The sequence below is a fragment of the Caretta caretta genome, chromosome 8 (genome assembly GCF_965140235.1).
Source record: "Caretta caretta isolate rCarCar2 chromosome 8, rCarCar1.hap1, whole genome shotgun sequence".
In the NCBI taxonomy this organism is placed as follows: domain Eukaryota; kingdom Metazoa; phylum Chordata; order Testudines; family Cheloniidae; genus Caretta; species Caretta caretta.
Genome location: NC_134213.1, coordinates 62,010,439 through 62,035,240, shown reverse-complemented (window position 1 = coordinate 62,035,240; position 24,802 = coordinate 62,010,439). Strand labels below are relative to the sequence as shown.

The following is a 24,802-nucleotide window of genomic DNA, read 5'->3' as shown; positions in this document are numbered from 1 at the left end:
CGTCTGCCATATTTACTATTCTTTCGACTCATCGGGATGGTTTGTCACTGTAACCTCAACAGGGATTCCTTGAAATACAGCCAGCTCTCCTGGACTCCTTTCCCCTTCATGTTAGTCCCCCAGGGGATCCTACCCATCCATTCCCTGAGGGAGTCGAAGTCTGCTTTCCTGAAGTCCAGGGTCCGTATCCTGCTGCTTACCTTTCTTCCCTGTGTCAGGATCCTGAACTCAACCAACTCATGGTCACTGCCTCCCAGATTCCCATCCACTTTTGCTTCCCCTACTAATTCTTCCCGGTTTGTGAGCAGCAGGTCAAGAAAAGCTCCCCCCCTAGTTGGCTCCTCTAGCACTTGCACCAGGAAATTGTCCCCTACGCTTTCCAAAAACTTCCTGGATTGTCTATGCACCGCTGTATTGCTCTCCCAGCAGATATCAGGAAAATTAAAGTCACCCATGAGAATACCAGGGCATGCGATCTAGTAGCTTCCGCGAGCTGCCGGAAGAAAGCCTCATCCACCTCATCCCCCTGGTCCGGTGGTCTATAGCAGACTCCCACCACTACATCACTCCTGTTGCTCACACTTCTAAACTTAATCCAGAGACACTCAGGTTTTTCTGCAGTTTCGTACCGGAGCTCTGAGCAGTCATACTGCTCCCTTACATACAGTGCTACTCCCCCACCTTTTTTGCCCTGCCTGTCCTTCCTGAACAGTTTATAACCATCCATGACAGTACTCCAGTCAAGTGAGTTATCCCACCAAGTCTCTGTTATTCCAATCACGTCATAATTCCTTGACATCACCAGGACCTCCAGTTCTCCCTGCTTGTTTCCAAGGCTTTGTGCATTCGTATAAGCACTTGAGATAACCTGCTGATCGCCCCTCATTCTCAGTATGAGGCAGGAGCCCTCACCTCACAGACGTTCCTGCCTGTGCTTCCTACCGGTATCCCGCTTTCCCACTTACCTCAGGGCTTTGGTCTCCTTCCCCCGGTGAACCTAGTTTAAAGCCCTCCTCACTAGGTTAGCTAGCCTGCTCGCAAAGATGCTCTTCCCTCTCTTCGTAAGGTGGAGCCCATCTCTGCCCAGCACTCCTCCTTCATGGAACACCATCCCATGGTCAAAGAATCCAAAGCCTTCTCTTCGACACCACCTGCGTAGCCATTCGTTAACTTCCACGATTCGACGGTCCCTACCCAGGCCTTTTCCTTCCACGGGGAGGATGGACAAGAACACCACTTGTGCCTCAAACTCCTTTATCCTTCTTCCCAGAGCCACGTAGTCTGCAGTGATCCGCTCAAGGTCATTCTTGGCAGTATCATTGGTGCCCACGTGGAGAAGCAGGAAGGGGTAGCGATCTGAGGGCTTGATGAGTCTCGGCAGTCTCTCCGTCACATCGCGAATCTTAGCCCCCGGCAAGCAGCAGACTTCTTGGTTTTCCCGGTCAGGGCAGCAGATAGATGACTTAGTCCCCCGGAGTAGAGAGTCCCTGACCAGATCCCGAGCATGTGAGCAAGAACTAGCCAGCCAACCATGAGAGAGAGAGAATGCTCAGAGCCCTGGGCCACCCTGCCCAATATCCCATTTCTTGCCATAGCTATCTCTGATGCTTCAGGGGAAGGAGATTAAAAATCCCTTCCAGAAAATGGGAGGAGATCCCTTCCTGACCCCCGCTGATGGCCAGCTGAAACTGTGAAGCATGCATGATCTTTAGGAACCTAAGACATAAACCAGAGGTGAGTCCCAGGGTTGTTGAGCCCTGGCCCCACCATCACACAATGTAGCCGGGCATACATCACTCCTCAGTCATACAATCACACTCATAAATTTGTCCAGCGTTCTCTTAATACTAAATAAGTTGGTTGCCCCAACAGCGCTTATTGGGAGGCTGTTCCAGAACCTCATTCCTCTGATGATTAGAAACCTTCTTCTAATTGCCAGCCTGAATTTCTTCACTGTCAGTTTATATCCATTTTTTCTTGTGCCAGCATTGCCCTCGATCTGCTCGCTATGCCCCTACTTATACATCCCAAAATGCCATTGGCCTTCTTGGCAACAAGGGCACACTGCTGACTCATATCCAGCTTCTCGTCCACTGTCACCCCTAGGTCCTTTTCCGCAGAACTGCTGCCAAGCCATTCGGTCCCTAGTCTGTAGCTGTGCATTGGGTTCTTCCGTCCTAAGTGCAGGACCCTGCACTTATCCTTATTGAACCTCATCAGATTTCTTTTGGCCCAATCCTCCAATTTGTCTAGGTCCCTCTGTATCCTATCCCTGCCCTCCAGCGTATCTACCACTCCTCCTAGCTTAGTATCATCCGCAAATTTGCTGAGAGTGCAATCCACACCATCCTCCAGATCATTTATCCTCTTCTGAGGAGGATCTTCACCTCCTCAGGGTGTTCTCTGCCTCTTGACCCTATAAATGAGCTAACATCTCTCCTCAGGGAAGCTTGGCTTCACTCCTCTGGGGAGGACAGGAGGATTTCATGTGTCTTTAAAATCAATTTAATCTGATCTAGAACTGCAAACACTAAAATAGTGACCACAGGGCAGCGTGTGTGTGCCCTAACTGTACATTTCCATACTTCGGTTTGTTTGGATTTCTTTTAAATGTAAACCAAACTGAGTTTCCTGGGTTTGTCATGCTTGTTTTGAGGATAACTGCATCAATCCTGTGATGTATTTAACCCTAAATTAGTGCTATGAACTCTCAATCATAACTTTATTTCAATAAAGATATGAAAAGTCTTATGACTAGAGCTGCACAAATTTTTTTGTCCAGAACTTACTTTCACCAAAAAAATTCAGATTCAAGCTGGCAGACATTCTGTGAATTTGTATGAAAATTTGTTGAATTGTTTGTCAAAAAGAAATCCCTACAAAATCCAAACACACTTGACGTTTCAATTCAAAATTATTTCTCATTTTGAAATTTACTTCAATTTTATTTAAAACATTTTTAAAAGCCCAAAAATGAAACAATATTTTGTTTGACCAAAAACTTGGGTTTTCCTGATGGCCAGTGAACTGAAAAATCAGTTATTCACCCAGCTCTAATAATGGCATTCCTTTATTCTCAGCTCTCCTGTCATTTAACGAATCAGTGTTGCCAGATAGTCCGAAAGGCCATGAGCTTCCCCTGGCAGCAAAGATTTAATGCCCTTTAAACTGAAGGGCATCCAAAGACTACTGTGAAATGAAGGTCATATAAAGTGAAATGTTACACATTTGACCAATTAAAATTTAACCCAACCCAGCTCTGTTTTGATAGATGCTATTTTCACACACTGATTATTAGCAAATTATTTGATTTTAAAAGGTTTTTCTTGCGGGGAAGAGGGTGGGTAGAAAGAAATATCAGGCGCAAAACCACCACTATAGCTTATTTAAAAACCAAAACACTGAACTGACTGATACTAGATGGCTCTTTAATCTAGTAGACAAAGGTGTTAGAAGATTCAGTCACTGGAACTAGAAGTCAGCAAAGTTCAAACCGGAAATAAGTTGCAAATTTTTAGCAATGAAGATAATCAACACTGGAATCACTTACCGAGGGATATGGTAAATTCTCCATCATTTGGAGTCTTTATATAAAGACTGGATGTCTTTCTAAAAAGATATGCTCTAGTTCAACCATAGCTGTGCATGACATCAATGGCCTGTGTTATGCAGGAAGTTGGACGAGATTATCACAATGGTCTTTTCTGCCTGTTAAAAATCTATTATTTTATATTAATTATAATTGAAAGTTAAAGCATCATATTGTTATTAATGGGGCTAATAGTCAGCCATTCCTTTAACAGTTCATAGAAATGTAGGTAAAGGGCCTGATTCTTCACTGCCTCGCATCTTATGTTGCGATTCACACTTCTGCAAAGTTAATGTAAAGAGGGTGAAAATATTCTACTTTTCTGATTTACTAGCATTTTACACCCACCTTGTAAGAGATGAGGCAAGATGTAAGCCCATGAAGAATCAGAGCCTGTACCTACATAGCTAATACACTTCAATGCGGTGTAGGACACATTAAGACTGGAGTGCAGATCTGCTCTTACAATTTCACCTCAACTCCATGAGACTTGTTAGATTTTATTTCATTTTACAAAACACATCATACTTGGTCAGTTATTCAGAAGCATGTCCTGATCCTAGCACGTATGAGAAAACAAAGTACAGACAAGAATTAAAGCTGACAAACCATATAAAGGAGCTAAGTGGACTGTCATTTTTGTTTATTGCATCAAAAAAAGGACCTCTTTATGCTACTGACACTGATTAGAAAGCCCATGTGTCACCAAATGTTTTGTGTTGAATGAATTGTACTGTATCATTGACTCTGAATGAGGGATAATTTATCAGTTCTATGTATTTAAGGATGGATGGAATATAGCCTAACCGTTAGTGCATCACTCCTCTCTTCCATCCCAGATAAAAGCAACGTAGAGATAAAGTTAGAGAGACTATAACAACATCAAGCTGCTTTTACTTGTGAATCATTGGAAAAATATTCCCTTAGTAAATGAGTTACACTGAAAAACTAACTATTGTCCCCATTAGACATGAGGTAACTGCCCTTCTATGTCACTGTCCATCTGAGTTCAACACATTAATTTAGCCTCAGAGCAACCTGGCCAGATAAGTATTATCCTAATTTTACACCTAAGAAAATTTAGCCAACAAAAGATTGAAGTGTTTTGCCTAAAGTTTCACAGGAAGCCTTTGGCAGGCATGTTTGTAAACACATCATCATTGTTCATCCCAGAACACCTTAAACACCTGTACCTACAGCATATTGTTGTGGCAGATAGGAAATACTGCAGCATAGATTAAACAATGGAGACTATTTGGTCAATCCCCAAATTTCCCACTGCTGGACACCAGCTCCTACTTCCAGTTTTCCTGATGAAATCCTTACTTCACCAACCAGAGAAAGGGGACTCTAAGGAAGCAGGGCTCCTCCAAATCAGAAAGTAGTAACTCCAGCTTTTCCATTTTGTAGAGGACATGAAGCTAAATTCCCCCCACCCTTCTCTGTAGACCTCACAGCTGGGATTAAATTCTTTGTTGCCATTAATTGAAGTCATAATGTAACCCACACACCTTCTGGGTGTGGTGCTCTGTCCCCTCTCGTGGCACTGAGACCACTTAGAGATTAAGGAGTCTGCTACAACCTGAGGCCATGTGGTTTTTAGTTCATGCATTTAGCTCCAGAGGTCCCAGATTCAATCCTGCCCACGGATGACCAGGGTCTGTCGGTGTTACAATAACTTGCTCAGAGGATGGGAGAAGAGGAAGACACAAGAGAGTCAGGTTTTTCAAAACCAGGACAAAATTTTCCCGACTGGGTAGATTTTCAGAAGGTAATGAGTAAAGCTGCATTTTACCACAGCTGTCACAGATTCCTGGATTGCCATGTTATAAATATCCATGCCTTGATATTCTGGGATATTTGCCTGTGGGTGGATGCTGCAGTATACATAGCTGAGCCAGTTCCAGTGAGAGTTGTGGAGTTCATTCCTGTTGCCTAATGCCCTATTTTCTGCGGCCCGCCGGCCTATTTTCTGCGGCCCACCAGCTTCCTGTAGCCCCCACGCCCTCCCCAGCGTTTACCTAGAGCAGCTCTGGCCCAGCGCATACCGCGCTTCCCTGTTCCCGGCCAATCGGAGCTGCAGGGGGCAGTGCCTGGAGGGACAGCCAGGGCAACACACAGATCCCTGTGGCTCCCACTCCCCAGGTCCCAGCCACTTCCCGGAGCCGTGCAGGGACAGAGCAGCAGGTGGGGAGCCTGCCCTGCCCCTGGTGCGTGCCAGGCTGGAGCCTGCCCCCCAAACCCTTCCTGCAGCCTAACCCCCTGCCACACCCCGCCTGCACCCCGCACTCCTACCGTATGCTGCACCCCCTTGGGGCAGGGAGGGGATGGAGTTGGGGTGGGGATTTCAGGGAAGGGGTTGAAATGGGGCAGGGAAGAGATGGGGACTAATGGAAGGGGTGGAGTGGGGCCGGGGATGGGGCAGCTGGCGGCAAGGGTCAGTGATGCAGCCTCAGGCCAATGTACTAGTCCTCATGTGGCCCTCATGGTCATTTGAGTTGGAGACCCCTACCCTATTTGATCTCATCTCTCCCAATCACTTGGCACTTCAGTTCTGTTCCTCTGAGCATTTGCTATTTCGGTGGCACAGAAAATTGGACCATATTTGTGTTTACACCACAGAACTACCTGCCAAAGGAAGAGGCTCATTAACAGGCTTCATTTCTCTTGCGGCAAGCCAAAGAGACAGCAGCACACAAGGGAGCTCTACTTAGAGACAAACATGCATGCGATATTTCTGGGACAGCAAGATCACTTCTTGCTTCATCTGTGTATATATCGTCATTGTCATGGAAACAGCTCTGTAGGCCTGGAAGGATTTCCTGAATTTATGATAGTACAGGATCCTACAGGAATGGCAATGGTGAAAACAGAAGTGCCAGAAAGAATATAAGGTAGTCTACAAAGGAATTTCAGAACTATTCCACTCATGTTAATGAGAGTTGAGGATACTCAACCCCTTGGAAACATGGGATTTTAGGCCAATATGTTCAAAAGAAATTAGTGATTTTTATAGCATTTGATTCTGGGCACTAAAAGAAGAGCCTGATTTTCAGAGAGTGCTGAGTATCTGGTCTCTTAAAATTGGGATCTAGCCAGATGTCTCAAACTGGGCATAACTAGTTGTTTTTGAAATGCTCAGCCTTAATTAAGACAGAAAGGCTTCCCTGATCATCAGTCCTCTGTATTCATTATGGGCTCCGGGGGAAATGTTCAAAGGCACAAATGGCAATTTGGCACATCAGTTTGCCTTTGAAAGTCTCCCCCTCTTTCAGTCCAAAACAACCCAACCCACTAGTTTAGGATGCCTGCTGATATACAGTCCCAATTACCTGGCCTCATAGGGATCATCTAGATCAGGGGTTCTCAAACTGAGCTCCATTCAGGTGGTCTGCAGATAGTTCCCTCTGAGGTGTGTGCCTGGGTGACTGCACATGAGAGAACGAAGAGCCACGCACCTAATTAGTGGAGCCATGCAGGCGTGGCTCCACTAATTAGGTGCCTGGACCCTTGAGAAGATGCAAATGTAAGGTGAGGTGGTCGGGGAATAGGAAGGCTGGGGGGGGGAAATAGGAGGTAGTGGGAGGGGGCAGTGGGGTAAGAAGGGGTGGGGGAATTTGGGTCATGCATGGTTGCAATGGCCAGAGAAAGAGATGACTTTCCCCAGCTCCTGGGCTGCGGCTGCTGGGGTGAGACACCCCTCCTTCCCAGCCCCAGCTCGGGGGGCTGCCGCAGCAAGGGAGAGAGGGCACATCCATCACATTAGAAAGGTAAGACTACTGATATTAAAATATGAGTTGTGTGCTGAAGGGCTAAAATCCATACGCTATTTATGTTACAACCTGACATATAGACTGTGTCAGCTCTTTTTACAGGCCCAAAGTCCAGAGTTTGATCAAGAAGACAGAGGCCTAGCAAATAGTTAACAATATTAGCTAAGAAGCAGAACAAACAACCACCTTGCTTTTTGCTAAGATAAGCTTGGTCAGCAAGAAGCCAGGTGGAAATTATAATTGGGGCTTTATCTCAAAGTTGCAAACAGACCTAAACAATGAAAGGGATCCTGTTTCTTCTGTAGAAGAGGTGCCTTCCTACACACCAGCCTTGAGTTTATGGAAGAGGTTCAAACATGTCAGTATGAGATACTATATCCTCCCTCTCATAGATATCCTCCCTCCTCCAAGCCATTGCCAGTGCTTGCCTTCCAAACACAAATGAACAACTAAAAGACCATCTTTATTGCTATATACTTTTCATTTGTCCTTTTGCTTTAACTCCTAGGTGTGTACCTGTCAGACAAATCAGGGGAGCTACTTCATTCCTATGGATCCCAAATCAGAATTCAACATACATATTTTGTACTAACACACTGTATATTGTTTAAAGAAAAACACCTGTGTACTAATTAAGTGTCATGTGTTAACCTGAAACCATGGGCGGAGATATTATATAACCTTTTGACCATTGGCTACTGTGCTTATATTGTCTTGCTGCTAGACCTATCCAGGTTTGGGACTGCCTACCTGTCATTTCCCTCTGTCCATGGAAAATCCATATAATCCATTGTAACCAATTGTTTGGCAGTGTCTCTGAGCCTAATAAGCAAGGTGACACTCTGCCAGCGCTGGGCATAATAAACCCATGTGCTTGATTCTACACAGTGCCCATATTTTGTCCCTTCACATGCTTTTATTTGAAGAACAAAAAAATTATTATTAAGGGTTTTTTTAATATAGCGCTTTTATCCAAAGGGCTTTACAATAGTTAGCTAATGGTACAAACAACATTTGGAAAGATCATTAAGTGGTCCGCCGAGACCCTCAGCAATTTTCAAGGGGTCCACGAAAAAGAGTTTGAGAACCACTGATTGAGAGGTCCCCTTCTTCTGACATGAGAGATCTTATTTTTTCATGCCAGTTCAGACACTTCTGAATTTGCAGTATGTACTGTAATTTACATTAATCTGCAGAGACTTCAGAGAAATGTCAAGATAGTACACAGCTTTGGCATTAGAAAGCCACTCCAGTGAAATGCTAATATACCCTATGTATCTAAAGACTAGTTGGAGCAGTAATAAGAATCAGAGCTTTTCATAGTTGTTGCTTAAAGGGAAAACTGCAATAAAATAGCTTTCACTGTTTGCCTAAAATATGCATAAATCACTACATTATTTATTTAAAAAGCCATTTCACATATACTCCTCAAGATCAGCTCTTCTGTTGTCTTTCAGTTTATCTGTGTCTCATACACACACATCCTTTCTAATTAGGATTGCTAACCCTCCCAGATTGTCCTGGAGTCTCAAGGAATGAAAGATTAATCTTTAAATAAAGATTGTCAAAATGAGAAGAGTTTGGAGGAAGCACCAGGAAATTAGTCTGTGTTCACATGACTAGACCTGTTCAGTTACAATTGAAGCACCTCTGTAAATAGACACATGATGGGGTTGGGACTCACCACCGCAGCGCCTCCTGTTGGTAACTCTGGGAATTAGCTCAGCCCATGTGGAGCGCCCTCGCTGGTGGTGTCCCATCCATCTCTCGCCCTCTGTTGGCGTCCAGACCCGCGTTGCTCCCTTCTCGCAGCATCCTCTTCAGGACACTGCCCTCCGGCAGTGCCCCCTAGTCCACGCTCACCCCCTGGTTGAGGGGAAGGGAGAGTTTAACAGCAGTCTTTTTGCTTCACCCCAGCCACAGTGACCAACCACATCCCCAAAGGCTAACCCCTTCCATCAGGGGTCAGGTGCAGTCCGCTATGTCCACTTTAACAGCCGGGTATAGTACAAGGGGGGGACCCTCTACTCTGGGTCCCAGCCGAGGGACCCTCCCTGCCCTCCTTCACTCCCCTTGTCCACCTCTCATCCTTGAACCACTTCCCCTTCAGCCTCCTTACACCTTGTGGAGCCTTCTATCAGGACCTACAGCCTGGCAGGTGCAGGTACAGGTATTGGGCTGCAGCTCTCCTCAGCTCCCCCAAGCCTGCCCAGCACTGCGCTATCCTAGGTACTGGTCTCTTTCACTCAGGAGACAGACCTTCTCCCTTGAAGGTCTGGGAGAGACTGACTGCCTCTTGCCTGGGCAGCCTTTATATAGGGCCTAGTCTGACCCTGACTGGCTGCCTGTCCACGCAGCCACTCTGGCCTGCTGTAGCCCAATCTGGCCTGGAGGTGGGGCACTGCCCCACCACAAGACAATTCGATAAAGAGCCAGTTCAGATTTTTAAAATAAATAAATTTCTAGCTCTCTCGACTGCAGAATAAAGCTGAAAAATGTGAACCTTAAAAACAAACTAGAAGGCAAATAAAAAAGACCTCAAAAGGAGGAGGGTATTTGTTTTGTTTTTTAATCTTATGGCTTCAGTATAATCTCATGATTTTTTGAATGCTTGGGGTTGGCAACACAGCACATGAGAGTCTCAGAGAAATGTCAGAAGAAGGCCCATAGTATCATAGGATCTCAGAGAAGGCCCATAGTAACAGCAGTCTCCATGTGTATCCTAATTATTATGGGCCTGATCCAAAGATCACTGAAGTCAATAGGAAGTATCATAAATATAAAGGGAAGGCTAACCACCTTTAAATCCCTCCTGGCCAGAGGAAAAACCCTTTCACCTGTAAAGGGTTAAGAAGCTAAAGATAAGCTCGCTGGCACCTGACCAAAATGACCAATGAGGAGACAAGATACTTTCAAAGCGGGGGGAGAGAAAACAAAGGGTTCTCTCTGTCTGGGTGTCTTTTGCCAGGACCAGAGCAGGAATGCAGGTCAGAACTCCTGTAAAGGGCTAATAAACAATCTAGTTAGATATGCGTTAGATTCTGTTTTGTTTAAATGGCTGATAAAATAAATTGTGCTGAATGGAATGTATATTCCCGTTTTTGTGTCTTTTTGTAATTTAAAGTTTTGGCTAGAGGGAGCGTCTATGTTTTGAATCTGATTACCCTGTAAGGTATTTACCATCCTGATTTTACAGAGGTGATTCTTTTACTTTTTCTTCAATTAAAATTCTTCTTTTAAGAACCTGATTGCTTTTTCATTGTTCTTAAGATCCAAGGGTTTGGGTCTGTGTTCACCTATGCAAATTGGTGAGGATTTTTATCAAGCCTTGCCCAGGAAAGGGGGTATAGGGCTTGGGGGGAAAGACGTTTCCAAGCGGGCTCTTTCCCAGTTATATTTGTTAGACGCTTGGTTGTGGCAGCAATAAAGTCCAAGGATAAAAGGTAAAATAGTTTGTATCTTGGGGAAGCTTTAACCTAAGCTGGTAAAAATAAGCTGAGGGGGTTTTTTCATGCAGGTCCCCACATCTGTACTCTAGAGTTCAGAGTGGGGAAGGAACCTTGACAGGAAGACTCACTGATTTTAGATCATGCCTTATTTTATTAACAGTGGGACTTTGGCTTTTTTTCTTCCTAAGTTCTTTTGCATGCTGTCTCTCTTTAATTTCCCTCTGTCTTTTCATTCTAATTGGTGTTGCAAATTTGACTGCGCCTTAAAGGGCCTCAAGGAAAAGCCATATTATTATAAAGCATTTTTCTCTTTTTATTTACTGACTCCTCCAACATCTCAAGATGACATTTATTTTCCAATTGGATATGTCCTTCAGTTCTACCACTTGTTTGCATATGATAATTCCTATGCAGAATGAGGCTTGTTGACATATCCTAATACTTCAAGTTCATGTTCACAAGCAAGTCAGCATCATATGTTCACATGACTCAGCATGAATGAGCTCTCAGGGTTTCCACACTATAGGAACAGGGTATGGGGAAAATCAATTGCTCCAATCTACATGTGAGACAGAAGTGAAGAGGAGCAAACATTATTTTGTTATATGGCTGTTAAATACCAGTTGGACAGGAACACCCCTCTCATTCCCTGCAGTGCATCTGTGGATCTCAGCTGACAATAAGCTCTGCATGCTGTTTGAATTTTCCTCTGGAACAAACACACTTTCCCAGTTGATCCTGAGTTACCGAATTGCCATCCATAATGCTGGCCAGTTCCTTTCTTTGGCAGTTTCAGCACTCACAGATCTTTTAATACCAAATAATGTTTGGCACCAGTAAAGTCTATATTGCCTGAATCTCTCTAACAATCATTCTTCCAACAGTTTCTACCCACACAGGTAACTATTATTGCATGGTGCCAAAAACATTTGCAGCTTCCTGGTAACAGGGCAACAATGGCACCTCCAACCACTATCGAGGTTTTCAGGAGGTTTCCAGCTGCTTATTCTGAGCATCCTCCTCTTCTTTTCCTCCATGCCAAGGGCCATAGATGTGGTTCCCAGGCCTGCTTTTCTTCCCCTTGACCTATCAGGGAAGGGGTTCTCCAGGCCTGATCATCCTACAGGATTTCTCAAGGAGCAGCTTTTCTTGTCTTTCTGGAGAAGTTCTACAGTCAGCAGCAGCCCAGACTTAGCAGACATGGGTCTGTGCGCATGTGCCCATAATACTGTGTACTAGAATCTTTAAAACATCCTTTGTGAGGTACTTCCTGTCACAGCCACAGCACATCTTGGAGCAAAATAAAAACTTAAAATTAATCACAGACAGTGATTCTAAATACACATTGTTGGCAATAGGTAAGGCTCTCTGTCATGGAGGTCACGGATTCCATGACTTTCTGTGACTTCTGCAGCAGCCAGTGTAGCTAGGGCAGCCTCTGGGCCAGTCGCATTGACTGCTTCTGGGACAGTCTCAGGCACCCTGATCTGCAGCAGCAGGAGTGAGTTGGGAGTGGGGGGGCTCCTCAGAAGGGCAACAAGAACTCCCATCCCTCAGCTCCTAGCTCCATGTGCTGCTCCGCCCACAGGCACTGCCCCCCACAGCTCCCACTGGCCGTGGTTCCCAGCCAATGGGAGCTGCAGAACGGGGCGGAGGCAGCACCTGGAGCTAGAAGCTGCAGATCCCTGCTTCCAGCACCCATAGTGCCCCCCCCCCCGGGCCACCCACACCCCAAGCACCTGCAGCACCCCCAGGGCTGCCCTCCCCGGGCCAGTCATGTCCCCATCTCCCCCTCCCCCCAAGTTTTAGTCAGGAGCCTATAATAAAAGTCATGGACAGGTCATTGTTTACTGCCCATGACCTATCCATGACTTTTACTAAAAATACCTTGACTAAAATATAGCCTTAGCAATAAGTACATGGAAGTTGTGGTACTTTAATTTTTGTAAACACACAGGAAAAATACAAGTGGAAATACTGTAAAGTAAATACTGAAGAAAGCTTAAAAGAGAGGAAAAGGCAATTTGAATGTACAGATGAAGTATATTTGATGTGAAATATAACAGTCATACCCACATGCATTTCAAAAAGCTCCAGACTCCGGTGCAAAATAGACTTAAATCACTCGTCTGTAGTTCCCTCCAAATTTCCCACTTTTTGCCCCGTTCACTGTAGCCGCTTATGCCTGCTGTTTTTCTCGTGCTTTGTGTGTTTTCCACTGCATGCATCAGTGCCCTTGTAAATCACCCACTGGGAACACGGAACATTTTTATATATTTCTCCAACCATAAAATAAGTAAGTATTGTTCATAAAATAGAAAAAATTGTTCAAAAACCCAAGATTTTTATTTCACTTCACTACTTATGTGAAGTATCAGGTTATGAACTAGGAAATGTGTGTGTTTGTTATAAATTTTGAGAGAAGCAAGCAACTGATTTACCAAGGTTCTGTACAACAAACATTTGTTCTAATTCTTTCATTTATTATAACTTCTTCTCTCATTAGTGATTACTCTATGACCTTGTCTGTGTGTGGGTTGAACAGACACTATGTTTCAGAAACCTTATCAGTATTTCCAGTGTAAATTCTTTATCTAAAAGAGAATGTGTTAATGTAAAGCACATTCTATGACCATATTTGACAAAAGATATTGGTCAGATAAAGGTGAAGACTCGGTATTGAAAGGTTATTGAAACCAAGACGGGAGAAAATCACTGTAATAGGATAGGGAATTTGGGATACTTAAAAAAGCAGGACGCTTGAACTAGGCTTGTAAAGTGGGAAAAGAACTTTTATGCAGGAGCTACCCCCAAAGTGCCTTCCCTCAAACAAAACCTAACTCAGATTTCATTGGCAGCAGCTTTGTGGTCCTCCAATCCCATGATGCTTTAGCACAGAAAAGCACATAAGATAAGCAACTGCCATTTTAAAAGGTGATTTCTGCTTCAAATATGCCCTTTGTTTAACCTTTCCCTGACAACACTTGAGAGGGAGACCTGAGAGCTAGATTGACAGCCCTGCAGATCTGAAGAGTGAAGTCCACTCTTTATCCTCAAAGCGGGGACAACATGGGTAGCTATAAAACTGGGGGACTCGTAACAATCCAAAAACCCAACCTCGTCTTTGGAGTAGGTTGGAAATTGCATTTGTCCTGTTTTTAGCTTGCAGGTGAGGAGAAATATTTTGAAAAGTTACCAGTGGCTTTGGCTGCCCATCCTGAGATACTGTATAAGGGACCAGTTTACCACAAAGTGAGTGCCCAGCACTTTCTGAAAATCAGGGCTATGGGGTGTTTCAAATTGGACACTCAAAAACTAAATCACCCCAGATCAATAGTCACTTGTGAAAATTGTGGCTTCAACCCTAAAAATCTATCAAATGAACCACTGGTTTTAGTTCAGGGAGAGGTGAGTCAGCATTGCCATCCAGGCCATGATGCACAAAGTACTATAAATACTGCCATATGCATGCTGCTAAAACATTTCCCCTGAAAAAGGCCTTTTGCTTCTGAACTAAAAATCACCCTCCATCTCTCTAATGAAGTACAATTGCACCAGCTCCCACTATTTCAACAAGTGACCGCCAGATCCCATTACTGTAAAAGCATGCATTACTTTCCAGTACAAAGGGGAATACAAATGATCATTTACCTCGCCAATCATCTTTGGTCTCAGCTGCTATAGAAGCTCTTTCATCAGTATTCAGATTGTAAACCTCCTCTGACCTGAGTAATCAGCTGCAAAATCACCCTCCATGCAAAATGCCAGCTATATAAACATCTCCCACAGCAGAGTCAGCTGCAAAATATATATTTTATGTCTGCAATTAGATATTATTCAACTCCCATGGTTTTCTTCATCTTTGAAACCCACATAGGAACATAGCTCTGCCCCCCACCCACCTTTGACTTCCTCAACAGTCATGCAGAAAATAGAGGCAAGGCTGAATAATCAAAACCAAGATTTCAGTCACTGAGAACCGAGATCTGTCAAAGATAGTTTTGAGTCCTTCGCATTTGGCAGTATGTGCTTATATCACTTCAAAGGATCTGGCCCATGCACAGCTCCCATATTTATACACTAAACAATCAGTTTTGGGAAGGGGAGGGGGCTGTTTGCACAGGCAGACAAGAACCAGCAGCCTATTTGTATGCTGTTAGTGTCATTTGTTTATTAAAAATATCCTCATCTACACTTATGTATTGCTGCATTAAATTACAATTTGGACTTTATTGGGTAGGCATCTTAACATAAGTTTTATACAATTTGAAGGAGATCTAACACTCGGCTCAAAATTAGTGACTAGTAATATGCAACCAACTGGCCAGCTTTCACTTAGTCAATGCTAGTTTAAAAGTTCTGGTCCATTCTGAAGCACCGTATATGCAGTGCAGTATAAATTCACAAACTGCAAACATTTGGGTACTCTCAAGGGGTAAATAACCATATCCAGAGGACTTGCTATGTCCTGAAATATGTCCTACTCATTAAAGGCAGCAAAGTGACAGATTCAGGTGTTTTTTTTCCCATGATACTAAGTACAAAACAAAACACACAAACATTGAAACATTGACTGATCTTTTAGAATATAATTAGAAATGTTTTGCTTTGGTTTGTGGGTTGTTGTTTTTTTTTCGTGTTGCGTACACAGAAATCACACAGCTGCAAAGATGAGGGTAGCCATCTCTGTATAGTTGTTTTGGCAAATAAGGTTCTTATCTTTTACCTTTGACCCCACCCCAGGGGCATAGCTAAGAGTGGAAATTTGGGTTGGCCCCGACTTTCGGGTGGACAGGCAATGTCAGACTGTGCTAGCTCAGCTTCCCACCCAATGGCATGCCCTCTTCCCAGAGGCAGGGCTTCACCGGCAAAGCTGAGTACGTGCATGCCTCACCTTGGGCAATCACCGCCAGCAGCTCCTTCATCGCCAGGCTCAGCTCACCTCCCCTGGGGGCAGCCATGGCACCTCCTCGCCCCGCACTCGCAGGGATCAGATGCAGTGCTCCGTGTTGTTGAATCCAGCAGGGACCCAGCGCTGCACCCCATGTGCCTGCTACTGGGGAGAGGTGGGGTGGCCACCCCTCACCACACAAGAGGTTGATTTCTGAGCACAGGTCCTGCGCTCCATATGTCAGGTGGTGGTTCCCGTCGCCTCCTTTCCAATCCTTCCCGCCCCACTGTTAGTGGCCTGACAGTATGGCCAGGGGAAGGGGTGGCAGATGTGTATCTGTGACAGTCCTTTGTCGGCTCATTGTGTGTGGATGCTTCATACCCCTGCTCAGATTTAGGAGGGCCTGGATGCTAAGTAGGTGCACCTCAGCCCACCCAGGCCCACCTGTTGCTAGGCCCCTGTCCTGCCCCTCTCTAAGAACTTCACAAATCAAGTTAAGTTACCTCAGCTCAGTCAGAAACTTAACACACAACTGAAACCAGTGTCCTGAGGATGAATCGGCTTCTGCTCATCGATAGATGCTGTGCTCTATTAGGGCCAGATAACACAGCACTTTGTGTCACCTCCTCTCACTTAAATTCATGTCTCCACTTTGGCCACTGGTATTTCCCAGGCTGGTGTTTGGATGCTTGTATTAACCAAATATTGACTTTGAAACCAATTTACTATCTTGTTTAGAGGCAGGATGTATTTTTCCATTATTGATCTCTCATCGAGATGTCTGCTCCTTATGAAATATACACTATTGACACAGACTCTGTGTCACACCTTACTTTAGAAGTAGTTCCATTGACTTGGGTATGTTTAGCCAATTAAACTTGTTCTGATGATGTAAATGCTACTATTTTCTGCCTCACTTCTTGTATTTTGTCAGACTCCCCCGCTGTCAAGTGATATCTGCTTGATGCTGAGGGCAGACTCCATTTTTACACATGGTTGAAGCAATTTTTCGTAATTCATAAATTTCAAGGCCACAAGGAAACATTATCTACTCTGACCTCCTGCATAATAGACTATAGAATTTCACCCAGTGATTCATGCATAAAAACTATAACTAAAGGCTTGATAAAAAGCCTTTCATTAGAGCTCACTGGTCTCTGTGAAATGATCTTGAAGTCTCAGCCCAGCTTCTAGTGCATAGGTGTCTACATTGCAAAAAAATCCCATTAAAACTAGCAATCTTAGAAAATGCTAAGAATTGAATTTCTATTGTCTGAGCTGTTCTCTCATGCCTGGAAGCGGTCCCTTCAGGACAGGACTGAAGTACATTAGTGGGGAAGAGGTAGGAAGCTTGCACTGCCACTGCCCATGTGTTATACTCTCCCAAACAGTGATAACTGTGGCATTTCATCACCATATATTCAATGAACATATGCTCATTCTTTCCCGTCTCCATCTTTTTTGAAAACACATCAAAGGATACCAGTCTTCCAGGGGAATATGGCACTGCTCATAAAAAGCCACCAAGCCACGCATCAGCCAACGATACAAAATATCTGACTCATTCAACCAATATCTGTGGTTCATTTAAAGCTCTTTTTTTCCTTTTCTGGTTTACCATTATGCAGTTCAATTGCATAAATTTTCTTCGTCTTAGAGATGAAAATTCTAGTAAAATGTATTGGTCAGCACTATCTTCTCTACCTCATCTTAAAAATAAACTAGTTAGGACTCTGGATATTGCTGCTTTCTATAAAAATTCCTATAAACATAAAATCAGGGATAACTTACATTTACAGAACATAGCCACAACTTGATGGTAAGGCTGATGTCACAATGCCCTGCAGAGGCCACTGAAGGCCCAAAACACGGCAGTCACTGCTGCTATATAAGTGTCTACATCTTTCAAGTATTCTCCAGCACTGTCTAGGGCACTTGCCAAATATTTGACAGTTGTCAGCTGCTTGATGTCCCATCTGGACAGGTTAATACTGAGCTGGTTGTAGTCTGAAGCTGGAGGCTGCCTGATGGTAGTGGCCAGAGATTTAGTTTTATTTGGATTAATAATCTGACCAATGTGCTCTGCTTCTTGCCTGATCAGTGATTAGCCTGGAATATAGTGGGCTTGGGTTCAATTCCCTGCTCTACCACCGACTTCCTGTGTGACTTTGGGCACGTCACTTTCCCTCTCTGGACTTCAGTTCCCCACCCCTTAAAAGGGGATAATAGTACTTCCTTCCAACACAGAACTGTTGCGATCTCTGAAAATCTGGCCCCAATCAGTGGCGCTGGAACGGAGTGGGGGCAGAGGGGAAGCAGCGGAGAAAGGGGGCCACTTTTAAAAGTAGTAAGGACAAACAACGGGGAGGGCTCAGGGCCAGGACTCCAGGAGAAGGGGTGGTGCCACGGTTCGGGTGTAAAAAAAAAAATGTACCATGAGGTATTTATTGGTTTGAGGAAAGAGTTAAAGAAATTGTGAAGAATAAGAAGTCTAGAAGGAGACTGATTATCCATACAATGCTGAGATCAATTTAAGAAAGCTCTCTGCCTCTCACAATTGCACAAAGGAGGAAATAACTAACATTTCCAAGAAATAGCATTAATCCACTTTCTCATGAACATTCTATATTCTGGGAAAACCTTGCATTTAAAATGGATTACAAAAAATAATTTATTTGACTTGAATAGAAAAAAAACTATTAGAAAGCAACTCTTTCATAATGTGTTCCTCTGCTTAAGCAGAGATCTGTATGCATTAACTGAACATAATAATTGGCACTATTTACAGTTAGGGAAGATGATCAGCTAATAAACCTGATTGCTGATATTTGCATAGGAACATCATCCTGGTTATTACTGGAAGATTAGCTTCAACGACATTTAAATACCCTAATCTTTCACTAAATATAAACCAATTACTTAACCTAAGGAGAACAGACTTGACATGTGATACTTATAAGCAAGTTACAATTTTTCTTTTTCCCTTGCCCTTCCCTCCCTCCCCCACTGTGTCTCCATCCCAGATCTCAAGCTCACCATCTGTCAATGCTTATAATCCCTTGTTTACTATAGGGCCTAATTCAACTCATTTTGAAGCCAGTGATTGCTTTGCCACTGATTTCAGTTGGAGCAGGATCAAGGCCTCACATTCTTGGGATATGGATCTCGTATTATTTTTTCTGTAAAGCATAATGCAAACCTCTGTACTATATAAACCCGATTCAGAAAGCTACATAAACATATGTTTCAGAGTAACAGCCGTGTTAGTCTGTATTCGCAAAAAGAAAAGGAGGACTTGTGGCACCTCAGAGACTAACCAATTTATTTGAGCATGAGCTTTCGTGAGCTACAGCTCACTTCATCGGATGCATACCGTGGAAACTGCAGCAGACTTTATATATACACAGAGAATATGAAATAATACCTCCTCCCACCCCACTGTCCTGCTGGTAATAGCTTATCTAAAGTGATCATCAGGTGGGCCATTTCCAGCACAAATCCAGGTTTTCTCACCCTCCACCCCCCCCCCCCCACAAATTCACTCTTCCTGCTGGGAGAGTGAATTTGTGTGGGGGGGTGGAGGGTGAGAAAACCTGGATTTGTGCTGGAAATGGCCCACCTGATGATCACTTTAGATAAGCTATTACCAGCAGGACAGTGGGGTGGGAGGAGGTATTATTTCATATTCTCTGTGTATATATAAAGTCTGCTGCCGTTTCCACGGTATGCATCCGATGAAGTGAGCTGTAGCTCACGAAAGCTCATGCTCAAATAAATTGGTTAGTCTCTAAGGTGCCACAAGTACTCCTTTTCTTTTTATAAACATATGTCTAACTTTAAGTAGATGAGTAGTCTCACTTACTCACTCACTTCCAGGAGATTACTCATGTGCTTAAAGTTATGTACGTTTAAGTTTCTTACGGAAATGGCTCTAAATAATGAATGGTAAAACACTTTATTTGCCTCCCAGATACTACAGAGGTGGAAGTATCTTGGCTAGGATAAAAAATAAAATAATGGATCTGCGACAATTTATACAACAGTGGATAATCAGCTCAACATGAGCTCTGAGTGTGACACTGTGGCTGAAATAGCTAATGTGATCCTGGGATGAAGAAACAGGGGAATCTTGAGTAGGAGTAGAGAGACATTTTACCTCTATGTTTGGCACTAGTGCAACCGCTGTTGGAATATTGTGTCCAGTGCTGGTGCCCAGAATTCAGGAAGGATCATGATAAAGGGTTCAGAGAAGAGCCACAAGGAAGATTAAAGGTTTAGGAAAAAAAGTGCCTTATAGCGATAGACGCAAGGAGCTCAATCTATTTCATTTAACAAAGAGAAGGTTAAGGAGTGACTTGATTACACTCTAAGTACCTGCTGAACAAATATTTAATAATGGGCTCTTCAATCTAGAAAAAGGGACAATGGCTGGAAGTTGAATTCAGATGGAAAATAAGGTCTAATTTTTAATGGTGAGTAATTAACCATTGGAACAATTTACCAAGGGTCGTAGTGGCTTCTCCATCACTGACAATTTTTTAAAATTAAGGCTGGATGTTTTTCAAAAGCTATGCACGAGGAGTTATTTTGTGCAAGTTCCATGTATTATACAGCAGGTCAGGTTAGATGATTACAGTGGTCCCTTCAAGCCTTAGAATTTATTAAAGTTATCATAGATCTTACACTAAAAGAGCTAACGAGACATTTAAAATATACTATCATTCAACAAATGATGGTCTGGGATTCTCAAAAGTAAAATGATTTTGGGTGCCTCCATTTTTGGAAGTCCAATTAGATACACTTTAAAGAGGCCTGATTTTTCAGATAGTGTTGAACACCATCCTTCTGAAAATCAAGATCCCTTAAGTGTCTTAAGTTGGGTACCCAAAATCACTAATCTCTTTAGCCAAGATTTTCGAAAAAAGAACAAAAAAAGCTAGAATTTCAAGGACAAAAATGGCAACTTGGGACTGGATTCTCCAGACCTTACTCACACAGGCAATCTGTCTTTAGGAGAATGGTCCTATTGACATCTGTCTGCCTGCTCAGGCAAGTAAAGACATGTATTATTGACCACTGTAATAACCATTAAATGTGGATTCATCTGATAGTTAATTCCTTCTGGAAATGATTATAAATTAAACTAAACTTAAATTCTAATTTGCCCACAGATTCACAAATATTTATAGTTGGAGCATTGCAATGTACCAACAAAGCTTCTTTTATTGCCAAATGACTAAATTCTCAAAAATATTGGAAAGAGAAAGAAAAACAAACACATAAATAAATATAATGGAAAATCAGACAGGGCTTCTAGCCAGCATAGGAGAGTCATATCAGACAAATGAGAGAGAAATTTAAAGAAGTTGCATCCTGTTTGCTAGAAATGTACTGTATTTTTGTGTTGAAAACACTATCTGTAAATAAAACACACATTATCTTATTTTAAGCCAGTGGTTCTCAACCAGAGGTACACATACCGCTCAGAGTATGCAGAGGTCTTCTGGGGGTACATCGACTCATCTAGATATTTGCCAGTTTTACAACAGGCTACATAAAAAGCACTAGCAAGGTACAGTACAAACTAAAATTTCATGCAGACAGGATGAGAGAGTAAGCAATTTTTCAGTAATAGTGTGCTAAGACATTTGTATTTTTATGTCTGATTTTGTAAGCAAGTAGTTTTTAAATAGAGGTGAATCTTGGGGTTGGCAAGACAAATCAGACTCCTGAAAGGGGTACAGTAGTCTGGAAATGTTAAGAACCACTGTTTTAAACAAAAGACTAATTTATTATTTTATATAAATAAAATACAGAAGTCTCATGAAGGGCCCAATCTTGCAGTGCTTGCTTAGGCAACCCTCCCATTGACTATCGGATGGCCCGCTGCACCAAAGCATCAAACGCAGGTGAAGATAAATATTGGTTTTATCAATCTGTATTAAGGTTTTGGACTGACACCCATCACCATAGTATTTGAATGTCTTTCACATTAGATTGACAAAAGCAATATAAATTACTTTGGAGCTTAAGTCGCATTAACTTTCAGTGGACTGTGTGCCACAGCCACTATGGAAAATTTTACTTAAAATCCATCGAGACCTTAATGGAATCCCTGGCTCTTCTCTTTACCTAACCATAAAAAACCTGTTTAATCCCTGCTTCTGTGGGCTCACTTGACCCAATATGACTCATTTTATAAGTGGTGCCTCCTTGTAACCATTTCAGACATTTATGGAAAATTCCAGCAAAAGCAGCTTAGCTCTGCAAAGCCTGCATAGTGATTGTGGAATTAATAGCTTCACTGATACAGGTTTATCGTCTGGTAGAAAAGGCACTTACTGTTTTGGAATAATGGAAGTGAAAAGAAAGTGGAGAGCAACTGCCCTTCCTAAAAATAACACATGGCATAACACAGAAATACCGGTGTCCCCAGAGCTACTGAAAGCTACTCGATTGGGGCAGGCATCAACACCCAGTGAAGTTAATAGAAGTCTTTCCACTGACTTCAAAGGCCACTGGAACCAGGCCCTTAGTTGCTGCTTTCCAGGCATGAAAGGCAGCTTGAATTTTTAATGAGAAGACACTTATGACTGATAATCTCTTGCTAAACAGTGGAAACAGTAGATTTCTACAGAGGTTCAAGATAAAAAACTATCCAGCTGTATAAGAACTTCACAATCACCACATTTAGATGCAAGCAGAAATGCTATGGCCAAGGCTAGACTGAAGCATGGGTCTATCAGGGCAATTGTCCTTACAGACTCATAGGCCCAAGGCCTACCTTCTTGACTACCCAAACACCCTAGTAATTTTGACAGATTTCCTTTTTAAAGTCTCATTTAAGTTGTGATGATCGTACTTCGCTACTAGTGTCTAAATTCCACTCTTTAACAGTCTCCTGGGGCCCAGCCCCCCGATGGTGTAAATCAATTTAGCTCCACGGGAGTTAGTGAACCCATACCAATTTATGCCACCTGAAGGTCTAATCCGTAGTCTCATATATGTACACACATCCCCACATCTCCCCGCAACCTGGTTGAACCTCAGTGAAACTATCAAACATACCAAGGTGAAATTTTGGCAGGTTGGATTTCTCATCTACCCTCAGGTACTTTGGGGCAGATTAACAGGTTAGAAAAGGACTCCACGAAACATTTATTGCTGGGAACAACTTTTAAATGGTGATACATCAGCTGATTGATTTAACTGCAGGTGAAGATGTAATAGCTAGGGAAAGGACTAAGATAATAGTGTATTTTTGTTACCCATGTAACTAACATAAAACAGTGTATGTGCACCACTCAAGGTGGCATGATGGAGAATTCAAGTTGTTGCTGCATGAAAATTTTACGCTGAAAGTTGCCATTTAGATCTCTCTTGACATTTCAGATAGCGAAGCTTCATGACACCTTTTGTAATCCCTAGAGCCCAAAATACTGTAAATTAACTACAAAATAAGCTAAAAAAGCATAATTTCTTGGAGCTATTGTGGAACATAAATTATTCTTTTGACATTCGGCACCCCATCTTCTTTTTATGACTCCGCAGAACCCTTCTTCTCACCATCTTGCTACTTCAAGCTATTGCAGGTTTTGACAGTCTTCTGGGCTTTAGGTTATGCCATCCTATAAGTTACTCTGTGCTGAAAAAAATTCAGCAGAAGATGAAGGATTGTATTGAAGAAAAGTGGTCATCCTCACATTTAAGCTACACAATTTACTTAATGCTTGGCTGCTGTGAGAAATATTAAAAGGCTATAGCCATTGTCCAACTAGTGGGCATTTAAAAGAATATAGATGGGGTTCTGTGTTGTGTTGGATTATTTCTATTAAATAACAGATGAAAAGAACAGGGACTGGTGCTCCAAAACCAAGGTGATGGACAGTACAAAAATCTAAAGATAATATGAAGGTGGGACTTCTCACAAGGAAGGGGAGAGGAACTGAGAAGAGAGCTTCTTTAAGAACAAAGGAAGGGCACAGAGTAAAGGTGCTAAATTAGTGGCCCTAAGCTACTATGCAGCCCCCTTATCACCGGGGCCAGTGGAGTCACTGTCCACATTCCTTCAGCTATTCTAGCTTGTCTCCAAATTCTCCCTTCCACTCTCCTTGTCGCCAAATACTCTCCCCTTCTCACAGAACAGTAAACGCCTGTGTTGGAAAACAGAACCTTGCAGTTCTCAATAGCCTTTATAAACAGTGTCCACAACGAATAAAGCAATGAAGGCTTTTGGTTTTAAATGTCTTGTATTTAAAAAACTAAAAATTAGAATTTGTTTCGCCCCCCCCCAATGATCTTCACTCTTATTTTTCCCAAATATTGTGGCATTAGTTTTCTCCTTAACAAGAAAAAGCATGTTTTAAGAATAAATTGCCCCCCTTGCCGTTTCCTTATATTCTCTTTCAATTAGACTTATTTGTAATTCAGTCGGCTCTAAGGGGTGTCTCTCTCTCTACGTATGGAGAGAGAAAGAGAGATAAGAGATTTATTTTTATTTTCCCTGCCACTCTCTCGCTTGCCATGTTTCAGTTAGTGGAAGGACAACAAAGATATAGATTACTTTGTTATAAGTAATTATAACCCCCACTGAAAGGGGGTTCCAAAGAGGATGGCTCTAGACTGTTCTCAATGGTAGCAGATGACAGAACGAGGAGTAATGGTCTCAAGTTGCAGTGGGGGAGGTTTAGATTGGATATTAGGAAAAACTTTTTCACTAAGAGGGTGGTGAAACACTGGAATGCGTTACCTACGGAGGTGGTAGAATCTCCTTCCTTAGAGGTTTTTAAGGTCAGGCTTGACAAAGCCCTGGCTGGGATGATTTAACTGGGATTTGGTCCTGCTTCGAGCAGGGGGTTGGACTAGATGACCTTCTGGGGTCCCTTCCAACCCTTATATTCTATGATTCTATGATTCTAAGTAAGGCTACGATTTAGTCACAGAGGTCACACCAGTCACTGATTCCGTGACTTTACCAACAGCCATGGCTTCAGCGGCTGAAGCTGGAACCAGGACCATGCACCCAAGCCCTGCAGCTTGAGCCAGGGCCATGTGCCCCTGCCCCACAGCTTGCGGAGGGGGGCTGCAACGCGGGCTGTGT

At 43.0% G+C, this 24,802-nt stretch overlaps 1 long non-coding RNA gene across 1 annotated transcript in view; it reads right to left on the bottom strand.

Moving 5' to 3' along the window:
* The window catches only part of LOC142073013 (uncharacterized), a 153,972-nt gene extending 140,925 nt beyond the window's left edge, over positions 1–13,047 (bottom strand). Inside the window, exons 1-2 of the long non-coding RNA XR_012669669.1 lie at positions 12,888–13,047; positions 9,047–9,228 (exon numbers count right to left, since the gene is read on the bottom strand). This is a non-coding gene — a long non-coding RNA (uncharacterized LOC142073013). The remainder of the gene's footprint in view (positions 1–9,046; positions 9,229–12,887) is intronic.
* Between the last annotated feature and the right edge of the window lie 11,755 nt (positions 13,048–24,802).